At 51.2% G+C, this 22,617-nt stretch overlaps 1 protein-coding gene across 1 annotated transcript in view; it reads right to left on the bottom strand.

Moving 5' to 3' along the window:
* Positions 1–21,499, bottom strand: part of GRAP2 (GRB2 related adaptor protein 2) — a 70,449-nt gene extending 48,950 nt beyond the window's left edge. The window contains exon 1 of the mRNA XM_051834071.2: positions 21,227–21,499. The gene's annotated coding sequence lies outside the window, so the exon portion shown is untranslated. The remainder of the gene's footprint in view (positions 1–21,226) is intronic.
* Between the last annotated feature and the right edge of the window lie 1,118 nt (positions 21,500–22,617).

The following is a 22,617-nucleotide window of genomic DNA, read 5'->3' as shown; positions in this document are numbered from 1 at the left end:
ATGTGACCAACACACGAGGGCACCTGCAGTGCAGCAAACTGTCCCTGGGGATTTCTCTTGCCCTGAACACTCTGGCCCTTCGCCTCAATTCTCGCCGTCCCTTAACGTGGCTCAAAGGTCACGTTCTCTGTAGAGCCTTCCATGAACGTAACCTCCCTGCCTTCCACCCAGGTGCGTCCTGGCCTCACCTTCTCCCGGAGCCTGGTCCCTAAGGGAAGGCGCCCGTTGTGACTGTGCACTTCCGTGTCTTCCCGTGTAAGCTGTGGACTCCTCTAAGCTGCAGGTATCGTGTTTGTAACCTTAGGGCTCAGCTCAGTGCCTGGTACACAGTAGGTACTCAATAACTGCTCAACGAATACACGGCTCAGGCTGATGTGTGCATTTGAGAAATAGGTGCCTTTGGCAACTCGAGTGAAAGCAACGGCCAGTGTGGTAAAGATGTCAGCTTTGCTCTTGAGAACTGTGGGTTTTACACATTTGAGCTAATGTTTTAAACATGTGCGTTAATGGGCCACAGATTATAAGGAATTTCAATAGCACTTTTTCCTCGACATTGTTTCTGCGTGTGCTACATCCGGAGATGGTCGAGAAGTTCAAATAAATGATTAAAGCATGTAAAATAGAGCCATTCAGTAATCGGGATCGTTTGCTGTGGAGGAGCTTGGAGAGACTTAATAATGGCTCTTAATGAAAGGAAAGACTGCACTCCGAGGACGGCTAAACAGCCTCCTTCTCCGAGAACACAAATGAAGAAAAATGAGATTAATGCGCCTCAGAGATTAAAGTTAAAAATAAAACAGAACTCACGGGTTTCCCAGTGGCATATGTGAGCCCGTCCCAGGCTACCATCACAGTTGGCAAACACAGGCTGCGGGCTCCCTGGGAAGGAAGCACCCGCTGCTCCCCATACCCCCCCATGCGGTCCGTCTCGTCTCCAGGGGAGCTCACCGGAGCTCCTTTCAGTCTTCCCATTCTCAGGTGGGAAACGGAGGCACAGGGCAGTTAACGACTTGCTCCGGTCCTACAGCCCATGAGCGGTGGAAGCGGATGGCGGCCTGACTTTAAGCTTGAGAAAGCTCAGTGAGTTCACATGGCCAATGTGAATTTAAACAAGGAAACCTTGACTATTCTGCCCTCACGGCCAGGGCAACTGGCTCTCCTGTGGTCTTCTTACACCCACGTGTGTGTGTGTGTGTGTGTGTGTGTGTGCGCGCGCGTTCGTTCTGGATTCTGGCGAGCGGGCCCGTGCCCGTCCTCCTAATGAGACCGTCCACTGTTTCCGTGTGTTGTGTTGTGCACCGTCAGGGCGCGCGTGGCGTCAGCAATCTCATGTGTGCACATATTTACATGACCTGACATAAATCGAGTCCTATTTAGATATTAGGATGCAACCTCGGGAGCGCTGCAACGTACCCGGGGCTGGGTGGTGGGGGCACAGCGCCAGCCTCTTCTTGCCTGTTATTTTTTTGCCAAGGCCGCCTTATTTAGCCTGCCTCGGGGGCATACGCAGCGGGGTCACAGTCAGCGCAGAGCAGGGGCAGCTTGCCAAGCACTCCAGGAAGAAAGTCAAGCCTTATCTGATCATCGGAGAAGAGGGCGATCCAGGCCCCAGCTGCAGGCACGCACGGGGCTGCAGGGGGCCTGGGGCTGCTCTGGGAGAACCAGGTGGCCCAGCAGGAGCCTGTGAGAAGGGTGTGAATGAGTCACTAGGCTTTTCAGGTTGACTGCGAAGACTTCTGCTGATTTTCTTAGAATTTAGATGTGTTATCAGCGTTCACACACTGGCCCTGACAGGAAGAAGAGTGATCCCCTCCCTGATAGTTCCTGGACTTCTGTGGGGCTGCGATAAGATTTGGGGACGGATGTGACTCTGCAAGGACAGGCCGGGCAGCCGTGGGTCACCTTGTGTGCTGGGGGCACAGGAGGAGAAAACAGAGGGACAGGGGCACGCGCTCTGCCGCCAGACCAAGGCAGCCTGGGAGACAGCTCACACCTCCGGGGATCAGAAGGCACCTGCAGGTCACCGCCTGGGGACAGCATTTGCTTATTAACATCAGGCCCCCACTGCTCAGGGAAATGACTGAAGCGCTGGGAGCCCACGCGACCTCTGTGGCCCCAGTTTTCTCATTTTTCAAATGGATCCCACCAGGGCACTTATCCTCTTGAGTAGGATTAAACAGACAAACAAGGGACCTCAGCCTGCAGTGCCGGCATCCCATGTGGACACTGGTTTGAGTCCCGGCTGCTGCACTTCCTATCCAGCTCTCTGCCATGGCCTGGGAAGGTAGTAGAAGATGGCCCAGGTGCTTGGGCCCCGGCACCCGCAAGGAAGACCCAGAGGAAGCTCCTGGCTCCTGGCTTCGGATCAGCATAGCTCCGGCTGTTGCGGCCAATCGGGGAGTGAACCAGCGGATGGAGGACCTCTGTCTCTCTCTCTCTCTGTGTAACTTTGACTTTCAAATAAATAAATAAATCTTTAAAAACAATAGATGGACACACACCGGGTTTTGGAGCAGTGTCTGGGAGTCAGCCAGTTTTGGCCTTCGTCTCCACGAACGCATGCATTTTCAACGACACAACTCCAGATCTGCCGGAGGACCTGCCCCATCACTTGCTCAAAATGGGGGTTTGGTAAACATTTGTTCCGTGTGGCGGTAACTAGAGGAATGAAGCTGGAAGCTACCTGTTGTGACTGCGTAGTCACCTGGAGCCCGGGACGGACTGGCACATGGGTGTTCATCTCCGCAGAGCAATGTTTCACAAAGGGGCGTGTTCTGTGAGCCAACACGTTGGCAGGAGTCAAGGCGGTGGAGCCGATGGTTTGGCATGACTGCGGAGGAACTGAGCTGGAGGGTGTTGAAGGACAAGCGGCGGGGTCAGGACTCAGCAGAATCGAGAGAGAGAGGCTCGCAACCCGAAACCTGACAGCTGCAGGGTAGATGTCCCTTCCTTGTCTACAAAAATAAATAAATAAAAGCGGAAAATGCTCAAGTCCCTGGCCTGTATCCAGCTTCTGCCACTGACTGTTCTAGCAACGATGTCCACAGGAAACGAACCATTTGATTTGAAAAACAGAAAGCAAATGAAAAGTACAATGCCTCAGGAGCTGGTACAGCGTGACAAAAGCACCTTAATATTAGGTTTGAATCTCACAAAATTGCCACTTTCGGGATTAAAAAAAAAACCCAGTCAGACATTGCCAATTTCCTGTGGCTGAAGTTAATATATTTAGAGTAACTGACACTAAATCCAAACACGTATGTTCCTTTGCCTTTTTGCTCCAACCATAAAAGCAAACTGCCCAATTTTATTTGTCCTAGGCCTCTTTGCATCTCAGAACTTGTACACAGTAGGTGCCAAATAAATACTGCTGTTAATTCAGCGGTGTTTTCTGGTATCTTCTTTCACAAGTGAGGCCCAAATTTTGCTACACTGCTTAATGCTGAGACTGCCCTTAAAATATGATTAACAAACTGTCAGCCTCCAATCTTCATGACTTAGATAAATCCATTCTGTTCCTCGTTTGGGGCTAATTAATGCATTATTAACACATTGCAGAGGAAGACACAGCCACGACAAGAATAAATCCAGGGCAAACGTCATCACAATGAGAAATTCTGTTCAAGTGCTGTGCCTCTGTGCATTAAAACACATGATACTCAAAACAAGGCACACAGCAGAGCTGCTTCCGGACGGTCCCAGCAGAGCCTGACGGGACATTCAGGGTGCCCCGCAGTGAACTAGACGTCACTCTCTGGGGTCCCGAGAACGAGGAACTTCATGGTTACCCACAGCAGATCTCACAACACTTGGGGTTGATCCCACACTCAGGAGTGAGCAGTGACACAGTGGAGCAGCCAGCGTGGAATGGTTTCAGTCGAGAAAGAGAGGAGCTCCTTCCACAGCACGCTGTGTTCACGGAGGAGGAGCGGGGCCCGTGTTTGGCCCAGCGGTTAGACACCTGCATCCCACAAAGGAGTGCCTGCCTTCAAGCTCCCACTCTGTTCCCGCTTCCAGCTGCCTGCTAACAGTCAGCCTGCCAGGCCGTGCTGGTGCCTGCATCTTGCGTGGGAGGCCCGGGCTGAGCGCCTAGCTTTGGCTTCAGCCCCGGGCCTCGTCTCGGCTGGTGCAGGCTTTCTGGGGAGCGAACCGCTGCACAAGAACAGTCATGCAAGCAGGACCGTGAGGAACCCCCGCGCCACAGCACCTGTGTGAGGCTGTGTCCTCTGTGCTAACCATCTCCTAGACGAGCATCCCCACGGTACCTGTTGTCGCAAGGACAAGGGGGCTAATGTCTGGAAGCGCACTCATCTCCTCAGGGGGAAAGCTGGAAGTACAAGACCCACGATTTGGGGTCTTGGCCCAGGGCTGTGGCGGGCGCCACGTTGCATAAGCAGAGTTCTGAGAAAACAGAGTTGCTTTCAGTTTTCAAACAGAACCACAACCCCCTCTATGTCTGGATCCTGGTACAAATCAAACATGCGGGCAAGAGAGGGCTCACGAAATACCAGCTTTAGCTTTTCCCCGAATGCCACGGGTTCTCTGAGATTTTTCTGAGCACAGAACACGCACACGTCGGCTCCATGTTTGCCATCTAATGCGCTCCCAGCCCAAGTGTCGTGCCTCTGCAGTCACGTCTCGCTGCTAATCGCGTCTTAGAATGGTTAGGGCAAGAATCCTTCGGAACATACTCGAGGGAACAACTAGTCACAGATCCGGCAGGTCAGCAGTTCAATCGGAGAGAGAGAATTAGCATATCTTAAGAAAGAGTTCAAGTGGTTTTGCACAAGAGATCTTATTTAAGTCTACAAGTGTACTGAAAATACTGACAGAACTGGGTATTTCTATACTTCCCTGTTTAACTCACTGCAAGCTCCCGAATTCAGGGCATAGGCCTGGGAACAGGAGTGCCGCAGGTGAGGGGGAGAGGGCGTGTTGCTGGGGAAACTGGCGAGAGTGGAGGTGAGGGGTCTGTGCCAGGGCTGCCTTGCACGAAGCTGCAGACAGGGGGTCGGGGGCTGCCGCTGGGAGAGCAGAGACGGACGCTACAGAGGCTGGCACGGGGCCGGAGCTCAGGGCCAGGCCTCTCGGACGGCAGCAACAGCTTCAACCCAAGATTACAAGAAACCCTGCAAGCAAGGTGGCTCCAATCGCTAGCAACACGATGACAGCCTGCTCTCATCAGTGCGGTTTCCATAACAGTGTCCGCTCTTTTCCCCATTAAAAAAATCGATTTCTAATGAACAACAAGGAAAAGCAACTGGAAACCATGTCCACTGCCTGCTGCTTTAAATGACTGAAGTTCTGCGTAGTAATGCATCGAACTTTCTTTTCTTTTGACAGGCAGAGTGGACAGTGAGAGAGAGAGACAGAGAGAAAGGTCTTCCTTTGCCGTTGGTTCACCCCCCAATGGCCACCATGGCTGGCGCACTGCGGCCGGCGCATCATGCTGATCCGATGGCAGGAGCCAGGTGCTTCTCCTGGTCTCCCATGGGGTGCAGGGCCCAAGCACTTGGGCCATCCTCCACTGCCCTCCCGGGCCACAGCAGAGAGCTGGCCTGGAAGAGGGGCAACCGGGACAGAATCCAGCGCCCCGACCGAGACTAGAACCCGGTGTGCTGGTGCCGCAGGTGGAGGATTAGCCTAGTGAGGCGTGGTGCCGGCCGCATCGTACGTTCAAAACGCTGATCGAACACCTACGATGTGCTTGGCAATAGTTCTATGGCTTATCAGTCTGAAGATGACAACTAAAAGTAATCATAGGCTGAACCCCATCCCCCAAATTTATGCTCTAGCCAAAGGTAAAGTATAAAAATAATAAAACAAGTGGGCCAACGCTGTGGGGCAGCGGGGTAAAACCCTGGCGTGAAGCACTGGCATCCCATATGCATGCCGGTTCTAGTCCTGGCTGCTCCACTTCCGATCCAGCTCTCTGCTGTGTCCTGGGAAAGCAGTAGAAGGTGGCTCAAGTCCTTGGGCCTCTGCACCCACATGGGAGACCTGGAAGAAGCTTCTGGCTTCAGATTGGCGCAGCTCCAGCCGTTGCAGCCATCTGGGGAGCGAACCAGCAGATGAAAAACCTTTCTCTCTGTCTCTACCTCTCTCTGCAACTCTTTCAATTAAATAAAATATTTAAAAAATAATAAAACATGTTAAGAATTTTTAATCTTATTTATTTTTATATATTTGAAAGGTGGAGAGAGAGAGAGAGAGAGAGAAAATCTTTCATCTGCTGATTCACTTCCCAAATGCCCATGACAAGCAGGGTTAGGCCAGGCTGAAGCCAGGAGCCAGAAACTCCACCCAGGTCTCCCACAGCGGTAGCAGGGGCCCAAGGGAGCCATCGTCTCCCGCCCCTCTGGGCGCACATTCGCAGGAAGCTGGATCAGAAGCCCTGTGATAGAGAACGCAGGCTTCCCAGGCAGGGGCTTAACCCGCTGCCCCACGACACCTGTCCCCAAGCATGGCTCTTCCTCACGTGCTACAGGTGGAACTTCTATCCTCCAAGAGCCTCCTACGCTGTTCAAAGAGCTCCTTTTAGTAAACGCGACACACAGCAAAGAGCTCACAGCCTCCCGGGGTTCCACATTCAGCAGGTAAGACAGAACGAAGCTGTGAGGTGAGGAACGGCTGTTCTAAGTCCAACTTCCGGAAAGCCTGCAGGCTGAACAAGTTGCAGAGAAACGTACTCAACTCACTAGCTTCTCAATCAGGTGGGGTCTTTTTTATGCCCATTTTATGTATTTATTTTCATTTGAGAGGCGGGGAGAGAGGGGGTAGATTCCCAGGGTCTGCAGAAGCAGGAAGCTGGGGTCAGGAGTTGGAGCCAGGAGTCCAACTCAGCTACGTCACGCGGGACACGCCTTAACAGCCAGGGCAAATGTCTGACCCTACGTTCCTTTTTAAACAGGAACCATTTTAAACGTACGGAAAAGTACAGGAGTCACAAAAACCAGCACTCAGCGTCTTCATGGGTCGGTTTAACAGACCCTGCCCCATGTCAGAGGGGTCCTGCCATCGCACAGGTAAAGATTTTTCTGAACGTGAGACCAGCCTTGGGGGGGGACAGAGCCTTTTTATGGGACACTCTTGGTTCCTGGAATTCTCTTCATTACTCTCTGGCCACTCCTGTAACCTCCATGCGTGGCAGCCCGTGTAGCATGTAGGGGGAGGAGCTGTGACAGATGGCACATGGTAGACATACCAGGACCAGCCCTTCTCGCCATAGTTCACAACTGATTCAGGGAGATCAGTACCTACACACATACGTCTTCTTAACATTATTTATTCATTTATTTCAAAGGAGAGAGAGAAAGGTAAGTAGAAATCTTCCATCCACTGGTTCATTCCCCAAATGCCTACAGTAGCCAGGGCTGGGCCAGGCCAAAGCCATGAACCCAGAACTCGAGTCCCCCGAGTCTCCCACAGCGGTGGCAGGGGCTCAACCACTTGAGCCATCTCGTCCTGCCTTACAGGGTGCACACTGGTGGGACGCTGGAATCAGGACATGGGACGCCAGCTCAGGGGCCGCGATGGCGGGTGAGGGTGACCCAGGTTAAGAGGCTTCTTACCTGCTCCTCCCCCCCCCCCCCCGGACAGTCCTCTGGACGGATGGACAGACACGCCGGCTGGGGAGGAGATGAACTCCATCTGGGGAAGATCTGGGATGAGCTGGCGAGCACGGGGACAGGCTTTAAAAGGCTGGCTAGGCCGGCGCCGCAGCTCATTAGGCTAATCCTCCGCCGCGGCGCCGGCACACCGGGTTCTAGTCCCGGTCGGGGCGCCGGATTCTGTCCCGGTTGCCCCTCTTCCAGGCCAGCTCTCTGCTGTGGCCAGGGAGTGCAGTGGAGGATGGCCCAGGTGCTTGGGCCCTGCACCCCATGGGAGACCAGGAGAAGCACCTGGCTCCTGGCTCCTGCCTTCGGATCAGCGCGGTGCGCCGGCCGCAGCGCGCCGGCCACGGCGGCCATTGGAGGGTGAACCAACGGCAAAGGAAGACCTTTCTCTCTGTCTCTCTCTCTCTCTCACTGTCCACTCTGCCTGTCAAAAAAATAAATAAAAATTAAAAAAGAATTAAGAAAAAAAAAGGCTGGCTAGGTTTTCTGGAGAAGGGTGGTGCGCGGGATGGGAAGGCTGCTCCAGGAGTGGGAGGCAGGCCCGGCCCTGGATGTTCTCTAAGCGGGCAGCTCCCTGATGGAGGGGCCAAGGCCCTGGATTCTCGAGTACTTTTTCCTGACCACGCTACCAAGCCTTGCTGAATTTTCCTATGCTACCCAGCTGCCTTTTGAACTGAAAGCCATACAATAATTTACCTCTGGAGAGCACGTCGCAGTTTACAAATTGCCTTTTTATACCCATTATTGCATTTGCCCCGGCTCACAGCCCTGCGATACCATGGGCGCATCTCCACAAGTCATTTCCTTCGAAAGTAATTCCTGGTCATAGAAACGACTAGTTATAGAAATCAGAAAAACTTCCCCAGCAGACTTATTGTGGTAGAAGCAAAAGCCAGAGTTAAGTCAGGAAATCTGAGAGAAATGAAAAAAGGGAGCCCCACCGTAGAGATTAGGGGTCCCAGGAGGATGAGGAGATCGTGGCTTTGGAAGTGGGGAGCGGTGTAGACGACAGAGACAGGAGGGAGGCAAGAGGGGGACAAGGGAGGGCGGGGGTGCCCGGCCCGCTGCAGGCGCAGCTGCAGGTGCACCGTCAGTGGTTATGCAGCTCACGTGGGGTGGGGCCTGTGTCTTGAGCTGTGCCCTGCGACACACAATTAAAAAAATATAAAGTGGAGGCTTTCGGAGTGTGCATTTAGAACATGATTTTTTTTTTTTTTTAATAATGTTGAGGAATGAAGAGTTGGTTCATGACCGAGGAAGGCTCATTTTATTTGACAGGTCTGCCTTCTCTGGCGCTCGCTGTCTCCTCTAGTGCAGCTCTCAGAAACCGCGTCTCAAAGCTTGGCCTACAGCAGTGCGCTTCTGCAAACAGCAGGCCCCCGTGATCGCTGCCAGCCAGCCGGACCGCATCTTACTCGTGTTGGAGGCATCAACATATCCACTTAGCCTGCTGCAAATCAGTTTAACTTTGCTACTTAGAGGCGTGATGTGAAATGAAATTAATCCAGTGGCAGCAAAGTGAGTGAATTCAGTGGAATAAACCCCTCTGCAGCTCATCAGAAACCACACGACTCCACACGGCAGGGAAACGCCTCCTCCGAGACAGAACAAATGCGCTTCCCGGTTTCATTTGCAGCTAAATTCTCACCAGTGCCATTTGCTAGGAGCGTGCACTCTGCTGTCCTTAGGTGAGGGTCAGGCAAACGCCTCTGCAGGGCAATCACTAACCTGTGGGTGGAATTTTGCCTAAGGACGATCGTTCCTCGCAGGCTGTCAGCTCGGCAAAGATGGACAACTCCTCGGAGGAGAGGAGAGCCGGATAAACCCCCCACGACCTCGTGAATGTTCTTTTGTGCCCTCCCTGCCTTGTTCTCCACGGTCAAAAGGGCAGTCGGCATGCCGTAGGCTTTAATGAATACATTCTGGTGCTGACGCTCACCGGCAGGCACGGCTTGGAGCAGGTCCAGGGAGGAATAAAGGGATTAAAAGGTCAGAGAAGGACTCCAATGAATCGAGACTCCTCGGGCTGGGAGAGGGAAGGCTGGGGCCGGCATTGTGCGGGGCGGCCTGTGTTATTTGCGGAGCGCAGTGTGTGCAGGGGAGCGGGGAAGGAGTCGCTCACACCCCGTCAGGGCTTTGTAGGCCGAGGAAGGGGGAAATGCCTTTAAGATCTGAAGGCATCGCCAGTCCTTTGAGAAATCTTCCGCAGAAATTGTTAACCTGAAGACTAGCAAATCTTTGTGAAATGATTTTTCAAGTCTAACATGATTTGGGGATCACACTTAGTATCCACTACAGGATCAAAACTCCCTCCCCCAACACCTCACCCGGCCCCCCGCCCCAGCTCTCCTGCAGCTCCAGGCCCTGAACCCCCGCCCTGGTACCTAGGGCACAGAGCACTGGTTTCCACCTGTCCCACTTGTGGCTGGGTTCCTTACTCCCTGTCCCCCCATCCACACTGACATCACTCAGGCCACTGCCGGCCTTTCATCTGTCCAAACCACGAAACGCCGGAGCTCACCGTGGCCTTACCAAGCAGTAAGGGGCCCTAAATCACAAGCACCCTTGTGATTTAGGCGGAGGAGGGGCTGTTGGAGTCTCAATTGCTACAAGGCCCCAAGAGCAACACAAACGTCTGTATTAGAATGAGGTTAGAGAAACGTGGATGGTTCCTGCATTGATCTATCATGAACAAAAGCGTTCACAGGGTGTGTGTTGGAATATTGCCGTTAGCTTTACAAATGTTATACAAGCATGCGTGGATTTCAAAGTTTTTGCACCAAGATAAATAAGCCTATCTTTAAATTTCATTGTTGTATGGACATTTTCATGTGCCTCTGTACGACCTACCTGTGAGTTCTCTGCTTTAGCCAGAGCGCTAGTTTGTTAAGACTCTCAGAGCTTTGCAAAATTCTGAGGGAACACTGAACACAGGGGCTTGTAGCCCACGTGCAGCCGAAGGGAGAGGGCAGGGTGGGGGAAGGGCTGGGGGAGGGGGGAGAGAAGAGTCATTTTATTTTTATTTTCTGTAGTGTATTTTAATCATTTTCCCGCTTAAGGTACTGCAGCTTCTCTACTTTCCGTATCAGCCCAACGGCAGCCCCATTTGCTGTGTAACCTAAGATGACAGATGGGTGTAGTCCTTGTGGCCACTGCAGCCTCTCCAGGAACGTCACAGAGTCCGAATGGACAGTTAGGGCACGTGTGACTCATGTGCCTAACGTGTTAGGGCATGTGCGCTTCATGCCCTGGGCTCCTGCGATAACGAGGCTAATCCTAACTCACACACACGTCCGCCTTCGGAGTCACTCTGAATGCGTCTTGCTGGGGCTGGCGTGGTGGCGCAGCGGATTAAACCGCCACCTGCAGTGCCGGCATGCTGTATCTGAGTGCCAATTCGAGTCCCAGGAGCTTGGCTTCTGACTCAGGTGCCTCATAGCGCACCTGGGAGGGCAGTGGAAGATGGCTCAAGTGTACTTGGGCCCCTGCCACGCACACGGGAGACCCAGCTGGAGTGCTAGCCTGGTGAACCTGTGCATGGAAGGGCTCTTTCTTGCTGTCTCTCCTTCTCTGCCACTCTGCGTTTCACATAAGCAAAAAAAAAAATCTTTTTAAAAATCAGGTCCCGGGGCCGGTGCCGCGGCCCCGTGGGTAAAACCGCCGCCAGCATTCCATATGGGTGCCGGTTGGAGTCCCAGCTCCCCCACTTCTGGTGCAGCTCCCTGCTAATGCACCTGGGAAAGCAGTGGAAGATGGCCCAAGTGCTTGGGCCCCTGCACCATGTGGAAGACCTGGAAGAATCTCCTGGCTTCAGTCTGGCCCAGCTGCAGCCATTTGTGGGGTGAAGCAGCAGATGGAAGATTTCTCTCTGTAACTCTTTCAAATAAAATAAAATATTTTTAAAAAACTAGCTGCAGAAGGGCTAGCACTGTAGGTTAATCCTCCGCCTGCAGTGCCTACAGCCCATATGGGCACCGGTTCTAGTCCCAGCTGCTCCACTTCCCATCCAGCTCTCTGCTATGGCCTGGGAAAGCAGTGGAAACTGGCCTAAGTCCTTGGGCCCCTGCACCCACATGGGAGACCTGGAAGAAGCTCTTGGCTCCTGGCTTTGGATTGGTTCAGCTCGGGCCGTTGTGGCCTTTTGGGGAATGAGCCAGTGGATGGAAGACCTCTCTCTCTCTCTGTCTCTCCCTCTCACTTTCTGAAACTCTACCTCTCAGATAAATTACAGAAAAAAAAAATCTTAAAAAAAAAAAAAAAGCTGCAGGACGGAATGCCCATGGGCTGTAAGATGTGGTGATGAGGATGATCCAATCTTCCGGAAACTGCAGAGAGCTTGGCATGACCCCTCTCGTGAGGGCACTGCCCTCCAGGAGCGCTGCCTTGTGGCTGTGGCATCGTGACAGCCCATCCTGGGAAAGGGGACGGCCACTCCCGTTTGTCCGGATTTCACAGGAGAGAAGATCGGGGCCCCCCAGTCTGCCGAAGGATGAAGATCTGTCTGCTCGCACACAGTTTACAGAAGCAGAGGAACGTGCTGACCATTTGGAGGCTGGGGGTTGAGTGAGCCTCACTCTTCTGCTACAGGACCGTCTGAGTACCCACCTGCTGGGAGGGCGAGCCAAGACGCAGGCCTGGAAGCACGCTGACAAGAACGATCAACTGTAATAGGGACCAACGCCTCTATATTTCAGCCTCTGTGCCTGAGTCTTATTACCAGCGTAAGTACCCAATAAGGAAGAGGCTTGCTTCACGGTAGAGCATGGGAACGCATGGCTTCTGGCTGACCACAATTTCACTATGAGTCAGCAGTGTGCCATAAACGCCAAAAAGGCTAACGCAGCCGTGGGCCCTGTTAATAGAAGTATAGGGTGTAGCTCGAGGGAGGCGAGCATCCATGGTGCTGTCAGAGCCCTCCTGGAGAGCTCTGCTCCTTTCTGGGCTCCGCGAGGTGAGAGGGGCCTTAGAGGGGAGTCCACGCGGAGGCCAGCACTCGAAACCACGGCAGCAAAGCCACTTCACAGGAGGAGCAGTGGAAAGCAGCGGGGAAGTTAATGTTTGAAAAGCAAGACACTGAACGGCAGGATCGGGCTGGGAAGAGCAGGCTGTCTGGGCAAAGGGCTTGAGGCCCACGTTCCAGCAGCGGAAGTTTAATTTCTGGATTCTCCAAGGGAGGGGAAAAAAAAAACAACTCCATGAGGGCTTTCTTCCTTACTCTTTGCTTTTTGCAAAATAAACATCTTCAGCCAAAGAAGATCCTGTTCCTTCCAAGATTTCCTTGGAGTGCAAAAATCTGTGGATGTATTTATGCCTCTTTGCCAAGACATCACTTTCTGCCTACAGGTGCACCTCCTCCAAGAAGCCCTCTCTATAAATGCCCAACGCTAGCCGTGTGCTCTGTTATCTCTTTGCCATGAATTTTGCATTGCAGTCGCATTTTCTTTTGCTTGTCCCAGTTTCTCTAAGAAATTGCTAGTTCCTTAGGAAAAAGGACTCTATTATGCTTTTGTTTTTATTACCCTAAATGTTCTCATTATATCTGGTACCTGTCAGTTATTGGGATGGAGGGAATTTCTGCAGACGGTAGCCACAAGATGAATTAAAGTAACCAGACAGGTAATTTTTCACAGCATCTACATGACAAAGCGTTACAGAGTTCTCTCTTGATGATAACAGCAGTGAATTGGCCCTTCACCTGATGAAACAATGGGAGCTGACAGAGTTGGCTGTGTAGCAGTCTCACTTCACAGTAAACCTCACTTCCTTATCCAGCCTGCAGTTGCTGATCTACGCTGGAGAACACACAGGGTTGCCATGAAAGCTCCATGGAATTGGGGCTCTCTCCAGCTAGGGGATCCCTCATCTCCACACTTTCTCCTTTCTCTACCTGGACACATACGGAGTACTGTCGACATTCTACAGTGTCTGGTTCATAAAATGAATTAGGGGGCCGGCGCTGTGGTGTAGAGGGTAAAGCTGCCATCTGCAATGCTGGTGTCCCATATGGGTGCCAGTTCGGGTCCCGGCTGCTCCACTTCCAATCCAGCTCTCTGCTATGGTCTGAGAAAGCAGTAGAAGATGGCCCAAGTGCTTGGGCCCTGCACCCACGTGGGAGACCCAAAGGAAGCTCCTAGCTCCTGGCTTCGGACTGGCACAACTCCAGCCTTTGCGGCCAACTGGGGAGTGAGCTGGTGGATGGAGGACCTCTCTCTCTCTCTCTCTGCCTCTGCCTCTCTGTAATTCTGCCTTTCAAATAAATAAATAATTAATTACATCTTAAAAAACAGTAGCCTCTTTAAAAATATTGATCTAGGAGGCTGAAATTCTACAAAATGAATTTGCTTAAAGAAAGCACCATTGCATAGATGAGATATTGCATATTTTAACTACATCAAAGACATAAAGGTGTTGTGAGGGTCACCACGCATGAATCTTCGTAAGCCTCTTGTATCACGGGTTCTGGGATGGAGGAGTTCTAGAGCACACTGGGTCCTCATTTGGCTGAGAACAGAACACAGTGCAGGAGCCACGTCCAGGCTCGGTCACCCTCACCACCGGGCAGTACCACCTCCCACAGCCTCAGGACCCGACGCTGCACAGAGCAGATGACACACTTCTCTGTGACCCCACCCAACAGCCTGAAATTCACTTAGAAAATTTAAAGAGCAAAAGCCCCCTCGAGAGACAGAGCCCCAGTTCCCACTAAATCAGCTGTTACCACACAGGAAGCAGGCCACCTTCATGGTCACGGGGGCAGCCAGTCTGTCCCTGTGACCACACGTGGCTCTGAGGAGCGCCAAGGCCTTTCTCAGTCTCAGTCTTCTGTGTTCAAAGCTGCACATCCTCAAACAAGGCTCCACCTGCCAAGCCCATCTCAGAGACACTAAAGGAAATAACTCGGGCTAACGCCCTGGCCTGAAGCACCGGCCTCCCATGTGGGTGCCGGTTCTAGTCCCAGCTGCTCCTCTTCCCATCCAGCTCTCTGCTATGGCCTGGGAAAGCAGTGGAAGATGGCCCAAGTCCTTGGGCCCCTGCACCCACATGGGAGACCCAGAAGAAGCTCCTGGCTCCTGGCTTCGGTTGGCACAGCTCTGGCTATTGTGGCCACCTGGGGAGTGAACCAGGGGATGGAAGACCTTTCTCTCTCTCTCTCTCTCTCTCTCAGTAACTCTGCCTTTCAAATAAACAAATACATCTTTTTTTTTAAAAAATGACAGCCAAGCGGCCCACAAAAGCACCACTGACGGCTACAGTTCCCAATGGGATTTGGCCTCTGCAAAGGGATTCACCCAGGACTGGCTGCTACTTTTCTGGCCTGCAGGGGAGGGGGAAGGACCTTGCCATCTCTAGCAGAAAAAGTCACTTCCCTCTGTTCTCAGTGAGACAGGTGGTTTCCAACAGAAACCAGAGGGCCTCCGAGAACGTGAGGTCTAACCTCTCTGTCACCAGGCAGGAAACTGAGGCCCAACAAATTCAGGTGCCTCGTCCAAGGTCACCGAGGTAGTTTTCTGCAAGAGCCGGAATTCAGATTTGCAGAGGCCCGGGTGACTCCAGACGCTGTGCTCAGCCCAGTGTAGCCTGGTCTGCAACTGAACAGCCCGTGCGAGGTCCTGGCAGGTATCAGCAAAGGTATCCTGGGGAAGTCACAAAAATTCATTGACCTCTGCTTTCGCCCTTCTGAAAAAAGAGAGGCAAAATATGTGGGCCACGCGTCTCAAAGATCACAGCCCGATCTAGCTGCGGGCGGGCGGGCCTGTGGTGCAAGGTTTGTGCTGCCTGGAGTGCTTGCCCCCCACAGCACAGTGCCTGGTCTCAGCCCCAGCCCCACCCCCAATCCAGCTTCCCACTCCTTAGGTACTCAAGTACTTGGCTCCCTGACAACGGATCGAGGTCTAGGTTACTAGCTCTGGCTGGTAACCAAATCAGCTAGCTGATTTCATGTTTTACGTAATAAAGGGCCAGAACTATGATCTACTCAACGATGAACAGAAACATTCCAAATGATAAGCCAACCAGGTTTTCACCCCTTGCTTGCGTACTTCGCTGGTAAGACTTCCTACTTATTAAGAAAGAGTTTTCTTTAAAGTCGGACTTAACAAGAGAACTGTCTACTTATTATTTGCTGAGTTCCTACCGTGTTCTCAGCAGTGTGTTGCTAATGTTTTCCTGCAAAGCACCAGACAAAAGACACAAATCATAAACCATTTGTGGACCAACAAATTAAGCCTGTGGTTCTAGAAGGCTGAGGGGTGTGGAAAAATCAAATGAAAAAGTGTTATTCATGACCAATTGATCAATTAGGCTGCTTTTCATTAAAAAACATAAGAAGTAGAACCAATTTGGCACGACTGTGTTAGAAATACATAAAAACATTATTAATGCTGGATCCCCCCCATTTATTTTTGGTTCTTTTTAGAAAATTACACTTGAGAGCTTTCTGTAATGGCAATTTCAGGAGTGGATGAGGCTTGGCGTAGCACTGGAACCCTTTTGTAATGCTAACGAGGAGGCCTGCAGGCCCAGAGACTGGTTTGTAAGGCTGCTTCTGAAGACAGATGCTGGAACACTGAGCACAGCAGAGAACCAGCCACGGAGGCCCCCCAAGCCACCCCTCGTCCTGCCAGTAGGGTCTGTTAGAAATCTGACCATGGCTCTCTCCTGTGCTGTAGAGGTGAACCCTTGCACACAAGAGGAATGTCAGCAGTGGGAGGCGTGGAGGGATGGTCCCCCTGCCCCACCCGACCCCACGACTATACTGAAGTAGCATCTTCCTTCCCAGGTCTCTGTGGCCTCATAACTCCCCTCTTGCATTGCTCCTTTTGTTGCTGTTGTTGTTATTATTCCTTCACATTTCTTCTAGTCATTTCACTTTCAAGTAAATAACTCGGATATTTAAGGTTGCTTGTACAGAGCCATAAGCCATGCAAATGCAGCAAGTACCCTACTTATCTATGCATCATATGGATTCTTATTCAGATGAACAGACTCTCAGATGTTCAGTACCGTCAAGCCTGTGTGTGTGTGTGTGTGTGTGTGTGCTGGCGGGTGTCCTGTTGCTGATTCTCATTTAGTTCCATGTGTGTTACTCCTCGTTACATGTTCCAGTCTTGAGAGAGAATGTTCCAGAATTAGACTGCCTGAGTCCAAACCCTGGTTCTGCCACGTGCTTGTTAAGTGACCTTGTGCGAGGTACTCAACCTCTCTTGCTTGCGTGAGCGTGGCTCGTGACAGACGGCCATGACAGCAGATACTCCTGGAGGAACTTCGCATAGATTAACTACTTAATCCTCAGAGCACCCCACGAGCCAGCATCACCATGGCTCTCATGCTACGGCTTCAGAAACGGAAAGACAGAAAGCCTGAACAACGCGGCCCAGTTCGCTCGGGAGCTGGAGGGCTGGGTTCCAGTGCAGGCTGCACCGGTCCACAGCAAGGGCTCAGTAAACGCTACCCATTGTGACTGTTAACCAAACTTGCTCTCAATAAATATTTACAGCTGCTGCTCTGTCTCCTCTTTCTTCAAAGTGCATTAGAAATGTACCCCCGATGTGACCCCCGATGGAACAACCGATTTAGGGTTATCACCGAAACTCACTGTGTGCAGGTATGTTGGGAAACAGGATGTTACCACAGGCCAGAGTGGCCCTGCAGATCACTCGCTAATTGCAGGGGGAGACGCAAACAGCACCTGCACAAGGAGAGATCCAGACAAGCTGGTGGCTGAGTCATGGTCAGAGCTGGCATGCTGAGTGGCGGAACAGCCGCGCCTCCAGAGAGCAGCAGCGCGCAGCTCCCGCGGCACCCGGTACAGAGGGCTCCCCGGAATCCAAGCACGCCCCTCCTCCCAGCCTGCACGTGAGGGCACAGGAGCAGGCCAACCAGGGGGCAACGACAAAGCCAGAAGGGCGTTCTCCCGGATGACTGGCCAAGCTTTAAAAGAGCCCGCGCTGGACAGACATAAAGCCCACATGCAAAGTTCGGTACTATTATTACTAGTGAAAGATTCATTTATTTATTTCAGAGTCAGAGTTATAGAGAGAGAGAGAGAGAGAGAGAGAGGGAGGGAGAGAGAGAGAGAGAGAGGAGGAGAGACAGAGAGAAGAGTCTTCTATCTGCTGGTTCACTCTGCAAATGGCCACAACAGCCAGGGCTGGGCCAGGCTGAAGCCAGGAGCTTCTTCCAGATCTCCTACGTGGGTACAGGGGCCCACGCAAGCACGTGGGCCCTCCCCCACTGCTTTCCCGCACACATTAGCAAGCAGCTGGATCAGAAGTGGAGCAGCCAGGACATAAACTGGCACCCATAAGGGATGAGGGTGTCGCAGGCAGCGGCCTCACTTGCTACACCACAATGCAGGCCCTGTTACTGATTTCTCAATTAATTTCATGTGGTTAGACAACACACACTTTAAGATATCAATCTTTTGAAAGTAAGGTTACTTCCTGGCAGTATGCACTTCTCCCTGGTTAATGTTCACTTTGCACCTGAAAAAGAACGTATTCCCCAGTAGCTGGATGTAGCATAGCAGGTAAGGCTTCTTCCTGTAATGTGTGTATCCCATCTGGGCGTAGGTTCAAGTCCCAGCTGCTCCACTTCTGATCCAGCTCTCTGCTATGGCCTGGGAAAGGCAGTGGAAGACGGCCCGGGTGCTTGGGCCCCTGGCACCCGAGTGGGAGACGTGGATGAAGCTCCTGGCTTCAGCCTGACTCGGCTCTGGCCACCGCAGACACCTGGGGAGTGAACAGTGCGTGGAAACTCTCCTTTTCTCTTTCCTTCCCTCTCTCTGAGCTCTGACTTTCAAATAAATAAGTAAATATTTTTAAAAAAAGTGTTCAAAAAGGTTCATAGAAAGGCAAATGATTAGAAAAAAATGTGGATTTCAAACCTTTTTTTGTACCATGGTAAACTTAGATATATTAATCCCATTTTTTCCAAAAGCTTTCTAAAGTACCCTTGTATCTAAAAAGCAAACTCTTTTAGAAAATTTGCTGAATGCCTATTGGCTCAAGTTTGTTGAGATCTAATATTAACATTGACAAGGAAACAGTGTCAAGAGCAGGGCATGGCACATAGTAATTGCTCAATAAATATAAAATATTTACTGTTAAACGAGGTTTTGCATTCCTGAGAATTGTTAAATAGGAAAATAAAGGCAGAGACACATGAGGCTGGGTAAACACGTCAGGTGCATAAAATGCGGGCCAAACTAATTCTATGCGTTGATTTAGACAACTTTGCTCATAAAGAATCCAAAACAAGTTTACAGTTTGTTTTATGGGGGCGCAAAGTAAGAGTCTGTCCCTAAGCTCAGTCCAGCAGCCGCAGTTACTTGTGTAAGAAACCCTGACGGAATCTCGCTTGACAACGCGGTTCTGAACAGCGGCAGACTCCTCAGGCAGGCAACAGGCCCGTTCTGCTCCACTTGGAGCCTGCACCTCCAGGCGGCCGCACCGGCGGGAGCTGTTCTCGGGGAAGTCAGTGCATTCATGGGAACTGGGGCTGCTTTCAGCACTTCCCAGAAGGCAAAGGTTCTAAAAGAAAAGACTTCAGCCAGCCAGTGAGGTGCACTGCGTCTAAGAGGTAGGAATAAAACGCTAAGGATTTGAAGAAATAATTAATCCCGAGACCGGCTTGCATTTCCCGGGACCTTTCCCTACGGCACTTCCCAGCGGTGTTAACTCGCTGGTTCTGCCGACAGCCCTGTGAGGGAGACAGAACAACTGACCTGTTTCAAAAGGGGGTTTTCATCAGGTCTGCCGTATGGAAGGTATTGCAAGGATATTCCGTTAGCAGCAGAGCTATTTCTTCATATTGAACAGATCAGTCACCACCTCCCCTCTGCCTCCGTAAATTCATTTAAGGAAATATAAAACCCATCACAATGTAGGGAGAATAAGATTACAGTTTATGACAGTTCATGACGTGGGAGACACTCACAGTTGATCTACAAAGTAAGTCTTACCAATGGTATGGGACTGCAAAAATGCTTAAAAATGTTCTCAAAAAGGGCACAAATCAGAAATTTTTAAAACTCGAGACTTAAATGTCCTGAGGTGGTTCTCTAATTAGCTTACTGCTCTTTATTTAGTAGTAAAATTATTTTATCGACACAAAGTTTTATACACAATACTGGGTTGTTAAAAGAAAGTAGGGGTCAGTGCTGTGGCGCAGTGGGTTAAAGCAGTGGCCTACAGCACCAGCATTCCATATGGGCGCCAGTTCAAGTTCCGGCTGTTCCACTTCCGATCCAGCTCCCTGCCTAATGTGCCTGGGAAGGCAGCAGAAGATGGCCCGAGTGCTTGGGCCCCTGCACCCGCGTGGGAGACCCAGAAGAAGCTCCTGGCTTCAGATCAGCTCAGCTCTGGCCGTTGCGGCCATTTGGGGAGTGAACCAGTGGATGGAAGATCTCTCTCTCTCTCTGTAACTCTTTCAAATAATAAATAAAATAAATATTTTCAAATAAATAAAATCAATCTTTAAACAAATTAAAAAAAAAGAAAGTGACATAAAAGATGGCTTTTCTCAAGCCAAAAACAATAGAGGAAGAAAAAGAGACCATTGAAGAACTAAGTTGCTGATAAATGTGGTTGCACAGAACCACATTCCTTCAGCCTGAAGTCTCCCATCATACTATGAGCACATGAAATTCCATCCCTGCCCCGCCCACGGTGGATTTTTAGATACTAAGCATTTGTCTCCGTAATTTATCAAGGTATATATATTCTCTGTAATGGGCAAATGAAGTTACATACATGAGGGCACTTCAAAGGATCTGTGGAAAAATGGAATTAAAAGGTTTTTGGTACAAAATTTTTTGAAATCCATGCTTACTTTTCAATACATGCATTTCCCACAAACTTTTTGCAAGATCCCTTATATCATTAACAAGGCCTAATTCCGGTCATGTCAGTTTGATAAATTTTTAAGTTAGTGAAATCTTTGGTGGGTGTGTTCAACCCTCCTGTTCAGGAGCAGTTGGGACAAAGAGCAGAAAGGAGCTATGTTGGGACTGGACGTCTACATGAGACACAGGCTTTGAGATATAACCAAACTATTCATAGAGAGACAAAGATAGACAAACCCTTCTCAAACCGAATTTCAACATAAAGTTCTCCTGCTGTAAAGGAGCCCGTATCGGCAGTCTTTGTAAAGGTCACACCAGTACCAACGGCAGGAGGAACTGGAACGGCAAATCCTGGACCTCAGAGTGCTGGTGTTCACTGCTGCTCAGTCCCCCAAACCCTTCCAATCCCCCACATCTAGATTCGGTGCTGACTTTGGTGCCGTGGCATTTTAACCCTCGAGACACCAAGGTCTGAAGACTTTCCCTGAGATGGCTCTGTAGCCAGTTCGTGGAGTTTGCTGTTACGGGCTCAGTAAGGAACAAGTCTTCTCCCAATCCACCCAACAGAAGTCAAATCCCATCACCACACACTTTGTCATGACAAAAGACTTAGACACCTTAGCTGATGGACGAAAATACTAAACGCAACACTTAAAGAACCCCTGGGATTCATCTTAATTAGATTTGACTCATAGTGAATTTCCTGCGAATCATCAGACCGCTCCAGGCTTCTGGAGAGCATGTCCCTGTGTTGATAATGACTTACCTTTCGGAAGAGAAGAAGTTGAGTTTACGTCTTTGCTCGGACACCGAGTTAGAATCCTCTCTCGCAAGGATGATGAACTCAGACATCAAAATGACTGCAACTGAGAACACAGATCCACCTTGCGCCGTCCTCCAAGTCCCACACTGAAGGAGGTGCCAGGTTACAGATCCATCGGCAGTGCCTCCTCCTCTCTCCCCGCCACCCCCGTCAGCCCTGCTGTCTGTAGGCAAACCACACAGGAACTAGCAGACACAGGGCTTCAGAGAGCTGGGCGTGAGCCTCAGATGATGTGGTTTCGTGTTCTTGCTGCCAGAGTTGTTGAAGTAAGATGCAGGAGGCTCACTGAGCTGCCTTTGCCCCTTGATGCCTGGTTTCAGTTTTAACAACACCCCCCCGCACACTGCTGTTCACACAAGAACACCTCCATCCTGGGCAGGGCCCGCCGGCAGGTGCTCTGACCCTAAGGGAAAGCTCCCTTTTCCAGGCATCCAGAGGAACGAGGCGGCTTCCCGGGGGGACCCTAGCAACAACGACCTCTGATCATTCACAGTGTGAGAATCCTGAAGAGAAGGCTTTCTTAAAAAAAAAAAAAAAAATGGTATTTGAAAGGGAGAGAGAGACACACACACAGAGAGAGAGAGAGAGAGAAAAGTGGAGAGAGGAGAGAGATTGATCTTCCAATCGTTGCTTCATTTCCCAAGTGGCCAAAGCCAGGAGCCTAGAACTCCATCCGGGTCTCCCGCAGAGGAGGCAGGGCCAAGTGCTCGGGCCCCCTCCACTGCTCTCCCGGCGTGTTAGGCCGCGAGCTGGAGAGCAGCTGGTGCTCCGATACGGGATGATGGTGTTGCAAGAGCTGGCTTAACCGCCGTGGACTACGCAGGCCCCAGAAAATGCTTGCTGACTTCTCTCGGCCTTTCCTAGTACTCTTTGTCTGTGATAACACTTTTTAAGGAAGAAGAAAAGCCCCGAACCGGGGTGCGTCCTAACCCCGGGCTTGCTGCAAATCGGCCTCAGCCGGGTCGGCTTCTGGGACTCCGCGACGTCTTGGCACGCCACATTCACAGCTTTCTGGGATTTTAAGATTTTTCACTGACTTAGAGGTTTGTCATCTTTAACTTCCTTAGTTCTTATGTTCGCATTTATAGCTTGCCCTTCCCCCACTCCGACTGCAATTTGTGAAGGCCTCTTCCTTTCTCTTTGCTCTTGCTAGAAAACGGATTGCCAACCTTGCATCTTTCGCTCAAACCTGGGGACCACGGTACCATTAGAGTTTGGGGACTGGACTCAAGAAGAAGGGGGATGCTGGCTCCCAGGATGCTCACCTCTGGAGCGCAGAGAAGGAGGGCGCCACAAAGGCTGACTGGGGCTCTGCAATCTGAGCCTTCCGTAAT

The sequence above is a fragment of the Oryctolagus cuniculus genome, chromosome 11 (assembly GCF_964237555.1).
Source record: "Oryctolagus cuniculus chromosome 11, mOryCun1.1, whole genome shotgun sequence".
NCBI classification, from domain to species: Eukaryota; Metazoa; Chordata; class Mammalia; order Lagomorpha; family Leporidae; genus Oryctolagus; species Oryctolagus cuniculus.
The sequence above is the reverse complement of the archived record's forward strand: the minus strand, read 5'-3'. Positions and strand labels throughout refer to the sequence as shown.